The sequence below is a fragment of the Mustela erminea genome, chromosome 7 (assembly GCF_009829155.1).
Source record: "Mustela erminea isolate mMusErm1 chromosome 7, mMusErm1.Pri, whole genome shotgun sequence".
NCBI lineage: Eukaryota > Metazoa > Chordata > Mammalia > Carnivora > Mustelidae > Mustela > Mustela erminea.
Window position 1 is genome coordinate 12,597,089 of NC_045620.1, and position 12,537 is coordinate 12,609,625.

At 55.8% G+C, this 12,537-nt stretch overlaps 1 long non-coding RNA gene across 1 annotated transcript; it reads right to left on the reverse strand.

Annotated features, from left to right (window-relative positions):
• Nucleotides 1–1,082: 1,082 nt before the first annotated feature.
• On the reverse strand, nucleotides 1,083–12,140 carry LOC116596436. The gene is made up of 3 exons (XR_004288117.1): nucleotides 12,064–12,140; nucleotides 11,207–11,343; nucleotides 1,083–1,154 (listed from the first exon to the last, which is right to left on the reverse strand). It is a non-coding gene; the product is annotated as an uncharacterized LOC116596436 (long non-coding RNA).
• Nucleotides 12,141–12,537: the final 397 nt, after the last annotated feature.

Here is a 12,537-nt window from a genome sequence, read left to right on the forward strand (position 1 = left end):
GCTCTTGCCTTTTCTTTCTTTTATCCATAACAATATGACTTCTTGGGAAGATCATTTATATTTACCTTAGATTTTATTCATTCATTCAGACCTGTTTCCATCACTGATTCACCATTTTCTGAGCAAATACTTAGGAATTCCCTTCTCTGACCTATGAATGGGCATACCCGCCTAGGCCTCAGAGGGTGAATCTTTTAGTCAAGGAGACACAATGAATGACCACAAGAAAAAACAAGGTTGATAAAGAGGACAGAACCATCTACAGAAAGTAAGCGGAGAGTTGAAAAAAGCAGGGAATTAAGACAGGAAGGTCAGGGACAGACTCTCTGCAGCTGAGATGAACAGAGACATGTCCAGCCAGATCAGAGGCTGTCAGGAGAGAATTCCGGGCAAAGGGCAGAGCACGTGCAAAGGTCTGGAGGCAGGTCTGGGCCGGACAAGGAACAGAGAGGAGGCCCAAGACTAGGGCGGCAGGGGATAGTGAGGTTCAGGAAGGCAGGGAGTGGGGCCTGGGCCTCTGGGACCAAGGCAAGACCCTGGGGTTCACAAGAAGAACAGTGGGAAGCAACCAGAGGGGTTTATACAGGGCAGGATGCATCAGGGCTGACTAGCCCAGCTGGAATGCTGGGGAGGCAACCCACCGTGGGGCCCTCGTGGAAACAGGGTCAGGCTGATCCTCAGGTCTACGAGACGAGTGACCTTGAGCTTACTGATCTTCCCTGAGCCTCAGTCCTCACCCACAGAATGAAGAAACAGAGAGGACACCAAATGAGGTCGTAACACTTGGGAGCAAACGCCGACTTCGCTAGCCAGCAATAACCCGGGAAATGTTGGAAGGACACTTTCCGCAGCGACTGCCCGAGGCTGGCTCCAGGGAGCTCCGGCGCCCCAGGCTGGGCTGATCGGAGACCACGGCCTTTGCCAAGGCTGCTCTGCGGCCTCTCCTTCTCCTTCCGGGTGCAGGAATTGTAAGGTGACACCGAGGGGCAGCAGACCGACAGGCCCAGACTGCGGGGCCCCTCAGGGCCACTGATCCTGCGAATTCCGCACGGCAGCGACACGCGCTACAGAAGAACGGGGGAGCTGATCACGTTCCACCGAGAGTCTGTAGAGACTTAACCAGATGCCGGGCGGCTCTTGTCTGAGTCCCGACCCTGGGTAAGCAACGAGAGAGAAACGTGTGTGAGACAGAGAAATCCGCCCAGGATCAGCGATAAGGACATTGCAGTTATGTTAATAAAAAACCCACGTGCAGTCTGGGATTTGCTTTAAAATACTGCGGCGGAAAGAGGGGAGGCAGCCAGAGGGAGTGGGGCGAATCCCTGTCACTGCGGAGTCTGGGTGACGGGCGCATGGCGGCTTATTATATTCTGGGGGAACATCGCAGTAATAATTGTTTAAATGTGCTCAGTTTATTTTTTTGAGATTGCTGTTTACTTGAGGAGGTATCGCAAAAGGCAGACCAGCGATCGCCACTCGGTCGTTCTGGCTCATCTCCACGGTAAGCCGGCGACAACAGGGCGTTTCACGGGGGCCCGCGCCATGAACGTGCATATTCCCGTGTCTTCTGCAGACAGGGCTCTGAAACGTCCGCCAGGCCCCGCGTGCACGGGAAGGGTTTATTTACCCCGGTCGGAAGCTACCAGCTTGCTCATTCTAGAAGTCAAGCGGCTGATGGCGATTTTATGCAGAGCTGAGCACAACAGCCGGGGCCTGTCACCCCTGCTCTCTAGTGAAGATCCAGGGGTATTTTCGAGCAGAAATAATGGGCCGCTGTGGCTTTTTAAAGAGGTATGATTTATCTCTGGGACCGCATCCAGGCTGGAGCTGTTGGAGGACGATCCCAGGCTCCCTGGCCGGCAAGGAGGTTCTCGTACCTCGCCGGCTGGTCTGCAGATGGAGGACAGCTGAGCCTTCGTGTGCGCAGGCGACCAGGGCTTGGGCTGATCCGTTCCGGGCACCGAGAGGCAGCCGACCCAGGCCGCTGCAGAGAGCCTGCCTGCGCAGCCCCAGGAGGCAGCGGCTCTGGGGACGGCTGTTGGATCTGAGCCACATGATGGTTCGCTGGGGCAGCTCGGGGCCCGCTGGAATATTTGCAGGCAGAACCATGCAGTCTGGTCGCCTTCATTACTCAAAAGCAGGAATTTGTGTCTGTGAAGATGTGAATTATGTACCTCTGATTGAGAACAGCTGCGCGTGTCCTCTGCACACAAACGCAATCCTTTGAGCCGGTTCTTTGGATGGTGACGTGCACTGCCAGGTGTCCACCCAGGGCAGGGCCTTCCTTCTCGCTCACGGGACCCGCCGCTCATGAGTGCCCTAAACCTTATCCAGCCCCCACCGCAGTGCCCCTGGGACACTGTTTGGCCCTGAGGGGCAGCAGGCGGCTGCTGGGGGTCCTGGGAAAGCACTGTTTCCCGCTTTCAGCCTCATTCTCCTCTTCCCCCTCCCCCTCCCCCTCCTCCATCCTGGTGGGAAGGAGCAGCAACATCTGCAGCCATGAAAGAGGCCAGAGGGAGGGCCCAAGCAGAGAACGGAGGGCCACAGGGCAGAAGGAGTGGCCCCTGGGGACATCTTGCGGTGCCCCCTGCACCGGCCCAGGACCTGTTCACCAGGAACAAGGCCAACGCCCCATGGCGGGGCTCCCCGAGCTGGTTTCCGTGACTCAGAGCCAAGCACGGTCCTGGCTGGGAGGGGCGAGCACGACGGGTCCCCAGTGACCTCGGGGCCACCTCCCCTCCCTGTGGGCTGGTGTCACAGCAGGTGGGGTCCCCAAACTCCCTTGGTCTCTGATGCAGACAGAATGTCACCGTCACCTACATTCAGGGACCGTGCTCACGGTTATCAGTTCCCGGGGGGCTGGAGCATTCGAGACTGACTCCAGAATTTGTAGATTTCTGTGCACCAGTCGTCCGATGGCCTCAAGGGGCTCCGGCGGTGTGGTGCGTGACCCTACACATTCCCTTCCCTCTGGCCACTGCTTCCCCTTCTGCTGTAAACAGAACCTGAGCGGCATTTGAGAATTCACCTTCCTACGTCAATCCATGTGTTTGGGGTGAGCTGACCCCAAACCCCAGTCCCGGGGGGTGTGGGCAAGGGGGCTACACAAGCCACTACTGCCCAGCAACTGGTTCAGTGACAGGAGGGCCCTGAGCTAGTTCATCCATGACTCTGGGGTTCCCATGGTGTCATGCTCTTGTCCCTGGACTTGGACCTTAGCGAGTGTGGGGCTGGAGCTGGAACCGTGGGTCAACCTTTTGCTCAGGGCACCCACAGCTGCCCGGCCCTGAGTAGAGCCTGCAGGGGACCCAGCACCATAGGGGTCAGAGTGGGGGCAAGGGAGACCAGCTGAACCCAGGGATGGCATCAGAGCACCCAGACCCAGCCCTGCCTGAAGACCAGGCACGAGGCATGAGCCACAGGTGCCCTTGGCCTGAGCCACCTGCAGGAGGCCCGGCGTCCGTCCCCCGGAGAATCAGGAGGAGAGGGTTCAGCCTGGGGCACACCCCCATGGCCCCTTGGGAAGCCTCCAGCCTGCCCAGAAACCAAGGAAACATGAAACCTGCTCAGTTGTTTCTTGTGATCATGCCGTGTGGGCCTTGACCCCAGCCCTGTGGGGTCACTGTCTTTGGTTGAATTCATCGACCTGTCAGGAACCGTGATCGGGGTTGGTTTCCTCACTTCCTGCAGGAGAACACATTTCATTCTGTCTGTGCTAAAGCCTGAATGACATCGTGGTGCCCGCACATGCCGAAATGGAAAGTTCTGGTTGCAGAGGGAACCGGGGCACCATTTTTCCCGAGGTCTTGTTCCAGGAACACAACCCTGCAGTACATGCCTTGCCGGACGTCGCGCTCAACTGTCCGGGCGGCTTCGGGTTCCCTTCCTGCCTCCCGGCGTCCAGGTCCATGCGGTGGGGGCCCTGTCCCTGTCCAGCCTCCGGCCCTCCCTGTGCCCTCGGAGGGGCCACAGCACCCTGTCCCAGGCTCTGGCCTCCCACGAGCTTTGTCCCCAGAATGAAGATGACAGTGATGGCCTCAGGGCTCTGTGCAGGGAGCTCCCAGGAGCAGGGCTCACCGGGCCTCTGCTGAACAGGAACCAGTGGTCTCCTGGGCAGGGCAGGGAGCCCAAAAGCCCAGAGACATTGCGTACACAGGCTCTGAGAGGGAGGGAGGCTAAGGCTTCTGGAGCTGGAAACAAGAGCAGCCCCCACCCGGCAAGGGTCGGGTCAAGACCCAGTCACTGACAGCCTCTCTGATGCATCCTCGGAAAAATCTCCGCGTACAACAGGGACCGCTGCTGCATTTCATGTCTCTCTGGTTTCTGGGGATCCCGGTGCACGCCCAGGCCCTAGGGTTGGGGGCACGTGCTAATTCCCAGATCTCAGGGGTGTCCTGGCCCCAGGTCCTCCCCGCCTTTCAAGACATGGGTCCTGGAACATCTCACTCCCGCCCTTTCCAGAGTCTGACATCACCCCCAGCCTATAATCTCAGATTGTGCAGAGATGATCTGTTTCCCTAAACCAAGCCCCGGCCTCCCCCTGCAGACACTGAGTCCCGAGGATGTGACCCCCACCCTGATATTTGCTGTTTTCTGGAATTGTCTTGCTTGAGATTTATTCACCTCCTTCTCTCTTGTCTGCCTCCCCAGACTAGACCACGAGCTCCCCGAAGTCGGGGGCTGCGTCTGCCTAATTCTCTTTTGTCTCCCTGGGGCCATCCCAATGGCCAGTCCCTGGAAGGAGCTCGATAGATGTGAAATGGATTCCGAGAGTGAAGAAAGAACCGAGTGAATGAGGCAGGGAGGACCTTCTGCTCAAAGCTCCCTTTATGTCTCATTTCCTTCCTGCCTGGTGCCTCCTTCCTACCCAATCACTCCTTAGAGTCTTGTCTGTCCGGCCAGTGTCGTCCAAGAGAACGTTCTAGGATGATGAAACAGTTCTGCGTCTGTATTGCCCCGGATGGTAACCGTCCACTCCGTCCAGTCCAGGGCCCCCGACATGGGGCTGGTGTGACTCCGGGAAGGGGCACAGGAACCCCCAGGCTCCTCGGGGTCTCTCCGGCCACGAGCTGCGGGCTGGTCACCCCGTGGAGCAGGGACTGTGGCTGGCTGGAGGACAGGCAGGTAGCGGGGTCTTTCAAACCTGGGGCCATGACAGGGGCAGTCGTGTGGGAGGAGGGAGAGATGAGCCTCAATTGCTGATGGATGGACACGGTACAGAAACCAAATGACACGGGAAAGCATGACTTATGCTAAGGTCTAATGAGAGTTAGGGCACCGCCCTCGGAAGGACCCTGGGCCAGGGGTGCCCGCGCTCTTGGGAGTCGGAGTGCCAGCCCCTGTGGTGAGGCCTCTATCTTCATGAGTCAGGATGCTGCGCCAGTGGGAGCTCCTTTTTCGGGAACCATCGGAAGGGGCAGCCCAGCCTGGCGCGGCAGCTCAAGGTCCAGGCTCCTTCTGTCTTGTCCATTCACCACCCCCGGGGCTTGCTGTCCTCTCCGTGGTCCATTGTGTCTCGGCGCCTTGCTTGGACCCAGCCAGCAGGATGTGGGTAAAAAGGAGGAAGAGAAGAGAGACCGTCCCCTGGAAGGGTGTCACCTGCACGGATTGCTGTTCTTTAGGATCCCCTGGAAGGACCGAGCTACACGGCCACCCCGGAGCCATGCCTCGCTGCAAGGGAGGCTGGGAAATGTCGGCTTTCTTCGGGGGGCGCCATGCCCGCTTCCAAATGTCAGAGTCCATTCGTCCTAAGGATTGGGGGTGGATATTAGGGAACAGCCAGCAGTCGTGGGAACAGAAGCTTCTGGTTGACTGAACCATCATTCTCATGCAGAATATCAATCTGGAACATTCCATGCCTTGTGTTGAAAATGTGGTGAAATCGTTTTGAACACACCCTTACTCGTTGCAAACTCAAAAGATTTCCCTTGGAGAACTTACAAAAACCGCTGCTACAGAGAATTCACGGCGTCCCAGAGACCCCGGGGCCTCTGCGGGCAGGCACAACGATGGAGTGCGTTCCCCTCTGCCTGGGTTTTCCCGGGGCTGCTCTGCCCACAGTCCTGCGGGGGGTCGGGGCAGGGGTGGCCGTGACAGTGACGGGACCGCTCCTGTCCCCTCGGCTCCGGGCGGGCGGAGCTCCGATGTAGGTCATCTCTGTCCCTGCGCCTCCCAGCAGTCGTGTGAGACGAGTGTTCCGGTACCAGCTCTGCTTCTCAGAGGAGGAAGCCTGTTCCCAGACAGCAGGTGTCCCTGCCCCACAGTCAGGGGGTCAGTGAACAACCTGCGGGACCTGAGCCCAGGATTCCGATGTCAGGCTCAGCCACTGAGCCGTCCCCTGGCCATGTAGTGGGCAGCGTCTCTGGGCCAGACGCCGCTGTAGATGCCGGGTACATGGGGCTTCACGGGACAGGCAGGTCCCTGAGTCCTTGGAGCTCACACTTAAGAAGGGAGGTGAGGGAGAGGACGCCAGGGAAACGTGTCCCCGGGGTCACTTCTGATGGTGGTGAGTGGTACCCAGAAGAGAAAACCGGGCGGCGTGCTGGGAAGGGCCTGGGTGGAGGGGCTGACTGTGGGCAGGTGGTCGGGGGCCCTCTGTGGACGTGACACCTGGCAGAGCCCTGGAAGGTGAGCAGGGGCAGCTGTGCAGAGAGCCGGGGGGACAGCCTGGAGGAGGACGCACGGCCCAGACAAAGGCCCTGGGTTGGGACACCCCAGGCACGCATGTGGCACAGAAGGAAGGTCCGTGAGTCCAGGGGAAGGGGGAAGAGGGAGAGGGGTGCCCAGGCCTCCACGTGCCCCCAGGGCCTGTGAGTCAGGGAACATTTCTGAGTCTTCAAGCATGTTCTCAGGGCAGAGAGAGCCCCCACTCTGGGCAGGCAGTGTGGGCTCGGGGGTGGGGATGACAATGGGGCGTGGGAGGCAAGCCCCTGCCATCCGGGCTAGAAGCCCGGGGGGGCTCAGCCAGCAGCCTCAGCCCAGCCTGCTTCTTTCCTCATTAGGGCCTCTGCCATCTGGCTGGGGCACGTCTGAACGAGGAGCGGGAAGTATGACTGTACAGGTGAACACCTGCTTCCCAATTTCCAGACACAGGTAGCATCCTGCGACAGGCTTCCCTGTGCCCTTCGAGGTGACCCTGATGGCAGGGGGTGTGAAGGGGGGTTGTCCCTCCATTGTAATTCCCTTCTGGTTCTGCCCAGGGGACATCAGCCTGCCCGAGCCCCTTTTTCTTTCTGTTTGGGTTTCAGATTCTCCAAACAAGATGTAAAGGCAGAACATATGCAGAACACATAATTATCACACTCGGGTTTGTTTAACTTTATCCCTGCAATTTCTCAAGTGTTGTTGCAATTAAGGAACCCTATTATATAATAAGACGTGCTTTGGGAAAAATGATCTAACTACCACTAACAGGAATAGAAGGCAGTTTTAACCCAGCTCTCCATGTATGCCTGTGTGTGCACCTGAGGGTCCTGTCGTGTCTCTGTCTGGAGATGCATTAATCATGCCTTTTATTTGGGGGGGTTCTGATGCTTTGACATCCCAACCTTGCTGCTCGCAGGATTCCCCCTCCTAGAGTTAGCCAGTTTTGAGAGATTTCAAACCACTCACCTTGGAGTGCTTTCCCCTGCCTTTTTAAAAGATTTTATTTATTTGACAGAGAGAGAGAGAGAGCACAGGCGCACACGCAAGCACAAACGGGGGAAAGGAGGTGGCAGACAGAGGAGGAGGGAGCAGCAGCCCCCTCTCTCCTCCCCCACCCCAAGCAGGGTACCTGAGAGGGGGCTGCATCCCAGGACCCTAGACCATGGCCTGAGCCAAAGGCAGCCCCTTAATGGCTGAGCCGCCCAGGCGTCCCTGGAGTGCTCTTTTCAAACACAAACCAGTCCAGAGGTCACACCACCCAGCCACTTCCGTTTCCAGGTTCTCACACTCCTGGCCCCTATCCTCCTGTTTTCATCATTCCCGTACCAGGTCCCGGGCAGCTCTGGACAAACCGGGTACCAAGATTCCCCTGCAATCCTTCAAACTAGCCAATCGGAAGGCTCCCCCTGCCTTACCAGCTGCCCCTGCCCAGGAAAGCCTCTTGCTCACAACTCCCCAGCTTTCCCTCTACCTCCTGGTAGACCCCAGTGCTTTTCCCCTTGGCCTTGTGTGGCATATGCCACGCCTCCCATTCTGATAGGTCTAGAAGTCTAATAAACTCCCTCCATGACTGTCATTTCTATGTCTACATGTCTTACTGTACACATAGTGGAAAAAAGTCCTCACTACCTGATTAAAACCGTGTGTGTCTGTGAGTCCCATTTTGTGGGCGTGCACAGGACAAGGACACCCAGATTCCCGGGTCCCCCCAGTGTGTTTAGACAACTCAGAACTTTGCATCACAAAAGCGCCGGTGATGTCAGAGGCTCCATGAATCATAATGACGGCTCCAAGGTCCCGGTATCCAGGAGACCTCAACTTGCCACTGAGTCACTGGCCCCCCGCTGTGAGAACCGGTGGCTTTATTGGAGCCTGGAGCAGAAGGGAACCAAATTACATCCAGTATGACCCATATTGTGCCACGGCTAATGACCCAGTTAACCTCCGGATCATTTTCTGCTTCTTGGTGTCCTGGGAACGGGTGGTGTTTACTCCGCTTGGGACAAACCTTTATTAATGTGCATTAATGTGCCCGGGGATTTGCAGCTCTGGGCCTAGAGTTTTCAGAGAGAGCGGGGCCCCGTGGGCCAGGGCCCCAGGAGCTGCTGCATGCAAATGAGGCTCTTTTCTTTACCCTCTGCTCGCCCTGATTTGCATGACTAAGCGTTTCTGCCTTTTTAAAAAATGTGTTTGTTTGTTTCTTGATTGTTGTTGTGTCTCCTATGGAGGAAAGCAATTACTTGCTCACTGGACAGAGACCTAAATCTGGCAAAAGCCCAGGTCTGCTGGCCTGGCAAAGGGGAGCCAGCCAGCCACACTCCATTGGTAGGGACCATTCCAGAACACACAGCCCTGGGGAGGTGGGGTAAAAATCACTCGCGTCTTCCGCAGACTCCCTAATAGTGCAACAAAGGAGAATTAGATTAGACCAAAGGGCAGAAAGGACTCTGTCCTTGTAAAATCCAGCTCAAGCTAACAAGGAGCTCTAAAGGCGGCTGTGGGTCCCCTGAGGAAAGAGAAGACGTTGCTAATTCTGTTCAGACTTTTAGTTCTCAACTCTTACCAGAGCCAATGCCTGGTTTTTAAAGCAAAGATTTTATGACTTCTCTTCAACTGAAATGAAATTCCTCGTCAGTGTAACTTACCTCCATACCTATTTTTTAATCAATGTCCTATCCTGAGTATAAGATAAAGGGGAAAGGAAAGGAATTTATAATAAAATAAAACACTTTTCAACATGCCAGAACTCTGGCACAGCTCAACGGGAGGCTATACCCATCACCTGATGCCCACACTTGGACAGAGAATTCCAGGGAATGAAGCTACAGGCGCAGCTGTGTCATGGGGGTCCCCTCAGACGCCATGAGAGGCTTTGCCATTGGTCATACAAGTTTTCAACCTGGCGAACAGACCTCGGGAAAGTCCTGAACAAATCAGAGTATGATCTTCCCTCTGCTGATGCCATAGTTTTGTCCCTGAAGACCTGGTATACTTTAAAACAATGAAAAAAAAATTGTGTTTGTGTCTATGTGAAACGGAATTCGGTTCTGGGCTCAGGTCATCTTAAACAGTTTTTTAATCTGTGGGAACGACCAGAAGGTCATTCGAAATTAGTGCCGATGCATGACGAACACAGAGGAGCTGTGGGCTGGGAGACCAGGCCCAGAATCGGGCCTGAGGGCAGGGGTCAGGCCCCATTCACAGACAGGAAATGAATCCAGAGAGAAGAAGCAGTTCACCCAAGGTCACAGACAGAGAGCATGGTAAGTTTGGGGCTTAAACAGGACGCTGTTGGAACAAAGGGTTTAAATCCAACTCCATCGTGACTTCCTCCCCTTTTCGGCCACCTACAGGAGCCCAGTGACCTTGTGGTCCCCACAGAAGATGCATGGATTCCGTCTCTGATTTTCTCCTGAACCAGAAGAGGGCCACCAGGTCCCCCCATCTATCATCAGAATGTTGGGAAGCGATGGTGGTGGGGTTGGTGTCCTGCCTGGACCCCCTTTCCTGACCTCGTGACCCAGCTGCTATGAGTCACAGCTGAGAGGTCCACAGGTGTCCCCTCCCCAGAGGAAGAACAGCCTTAAGGCCAAATGAGGAGGCCATCATCCCCACGCACGCCCCGGAGCAGCCGATAGTCAGTGACGGAGTGACATGGAGATACAATCGCCAGCCCCCTTGCCTCAAGGTGGGACCTGCTCTGGGATACAGTTCACGCTCCAGGACTCTCCATGGGCCTGGGCTGACCGTGCTTGCTTAGCATTTTGCCCATTCTGCGCCTCACTCCCTTCTCTTAGGAGCACCGCTTCCATAGATCACGTGCGTAAGGAGCTTCGTCACAGGTTCTGCTTCAAAAACGGACCTGATCTAGGGTCAAGATCAAGAGACCAGTGAGGCGACCGTGGCAATAATCAGGTGAGAGATGACGGCGGCTTGGACCAGGATGGCAACAGGGGTGGGTGGAGAGGCGAGCCGGTGAATATTTGCAACGTTGGGGTCTTCATTAGGTGCTACCGCACTCCGGCTCCAGCGAGGTAACCCTGGGGCCAGCAAACCACCTCCCACAAAGAGATCTGAACCCCAGCCTTGGGAAGGGGCCCCCTTCCAAGTCTGTCCTTCCTGGGAGACTCTCCCTTCCCTCTAGGAAACCAGCTAGTCTTTTCTTACATCGCATGGTGACTCTTATCATAGCTGAATAATTCTTTATATAACATTTCCCGTTTAAATCACCCCATGGCTCTGCCTCTCTTTGGGGCCCAGGCTGCTGCAATCCGCAGAGGCGGGACCCAGCAAAAAGCCGCCTAGTAAAGGACAAAGAGACTCGGTAGAGCCCCGGGATTACGGAACAGTCTGGAAGGGTGGGTTGGAGGCTGAGAAACCAGCTTGGTAACCAGCGCGACGTCATTTCCTGCCTTAACATTCCATGACTCCCAATATTTCTAGTCATCCTCAAAAGGGCCTACGGGAAGAGCACTTACTTGGGAATCAGAGAATAGACATTCTAGTCTCCTGTCAACGACTCGCTCGCTGGATAACCCTTCTCCAGCCTCGGTTTACTCACCTGCCAAAGGAAGCGGTCATCCCAGGTGCTCTAAGATCCTCCTCATTGTCCTGCTGTGTGGTGAGCTGTGTGGTGTCCTGCTGCTGTGACTAAGTGAGAGAGACACCTGCAGCCATGGTCTTCGAACTCTAAGTGCCCTGTGATGGTAATGGATTCCCCGTCCCATGTTGCCCGGAGGCTGACACCTCACTTTCTCATGCCCTCCCCCCCCCACCCAAACCGTCAGTATTTCCCGACAGCTTGACTCCCCCCCCCCCAAGTAGATTCCGAATCCATGCATTTCCCTCCCCATTTACCCAGGACGGATGAACAGTCGTTCATTCTTAGCACCAGCTTTCCTTCTGCCTCTCTGAACCTGAGCTAGATAGAGGGTGCCCCCAGCAAAAGCCCTGGTCTACTGAGCTTCCTGGTAGACAACACACACGTGTTGGGTCCCCCCCAACCCCCACCGCTCCCTATCACCTGCACAGGCTCACATGCCATTTCTATACTGCAAGTCACACCATGTCACTCCTTTGCATGAATCTCTCCAATGATTTCCCATCAAATACAATCCAGACTCCCTACGGTGACCCAGGAAGCCCTGCACAATCTGCTCCCTGAGCCCTTCTGTCACAAGCCACGTCCTTTCCTGCTCGGAGACATAGTGCTGCTCACCACCCCCCACCCAGAACCCGTGTTCCCGAACATTCAGTCTGGCTGGCTCCTTCTTATCCATAAATTCACCCGTCCAAGAACAAGTCCCTGCCGGCCTTATAGAAAGCAGACCTCCATGGTCGTCACCTTCCATCTGGTCATCCTGCATGAGCCTTTCTTGCACGATTTCAATGTATCTCATTTATTCATGGGTTGATTACCTCTTGCTGTCTTCCCAGTCAGAATGGAAGCCCCAGGACGCCAGGGACTTTGTCTGCCCTGTTCAGTATTTTACTCCCAGCAGCAAGCACAGTGCCTGGTAGAGTCAGTACTTAATAAATATTTATGAATGACTAAATAAGAGAACGTTAAGTGGGATCGGCTGTAGACAGCCCGTGGTTGTTTACCCGCTTCCTGTTTCTAGGAGTCTGGCAAAGTTCTTATACGCACCTTCCTCATTCACCACCCACTTCTCTGGCTCCGAGCGCTCGCCCCATGTGTGAGTCAGAGCAGTTCGCTGAAAACAACCAGTCAATTTAAGCAGAAAAGGAATTTACAACAACATAGTGGGGGGTTGGGTGATTTCCCAGAGGGACCAGATAATCACACCTAAAGGCCACATAGCTAAGAACTTGGTCCGCAATCATCGCACAGAGCTATGCCCAGGAAGATGCCTCCAGTAGCCTTGGACACAG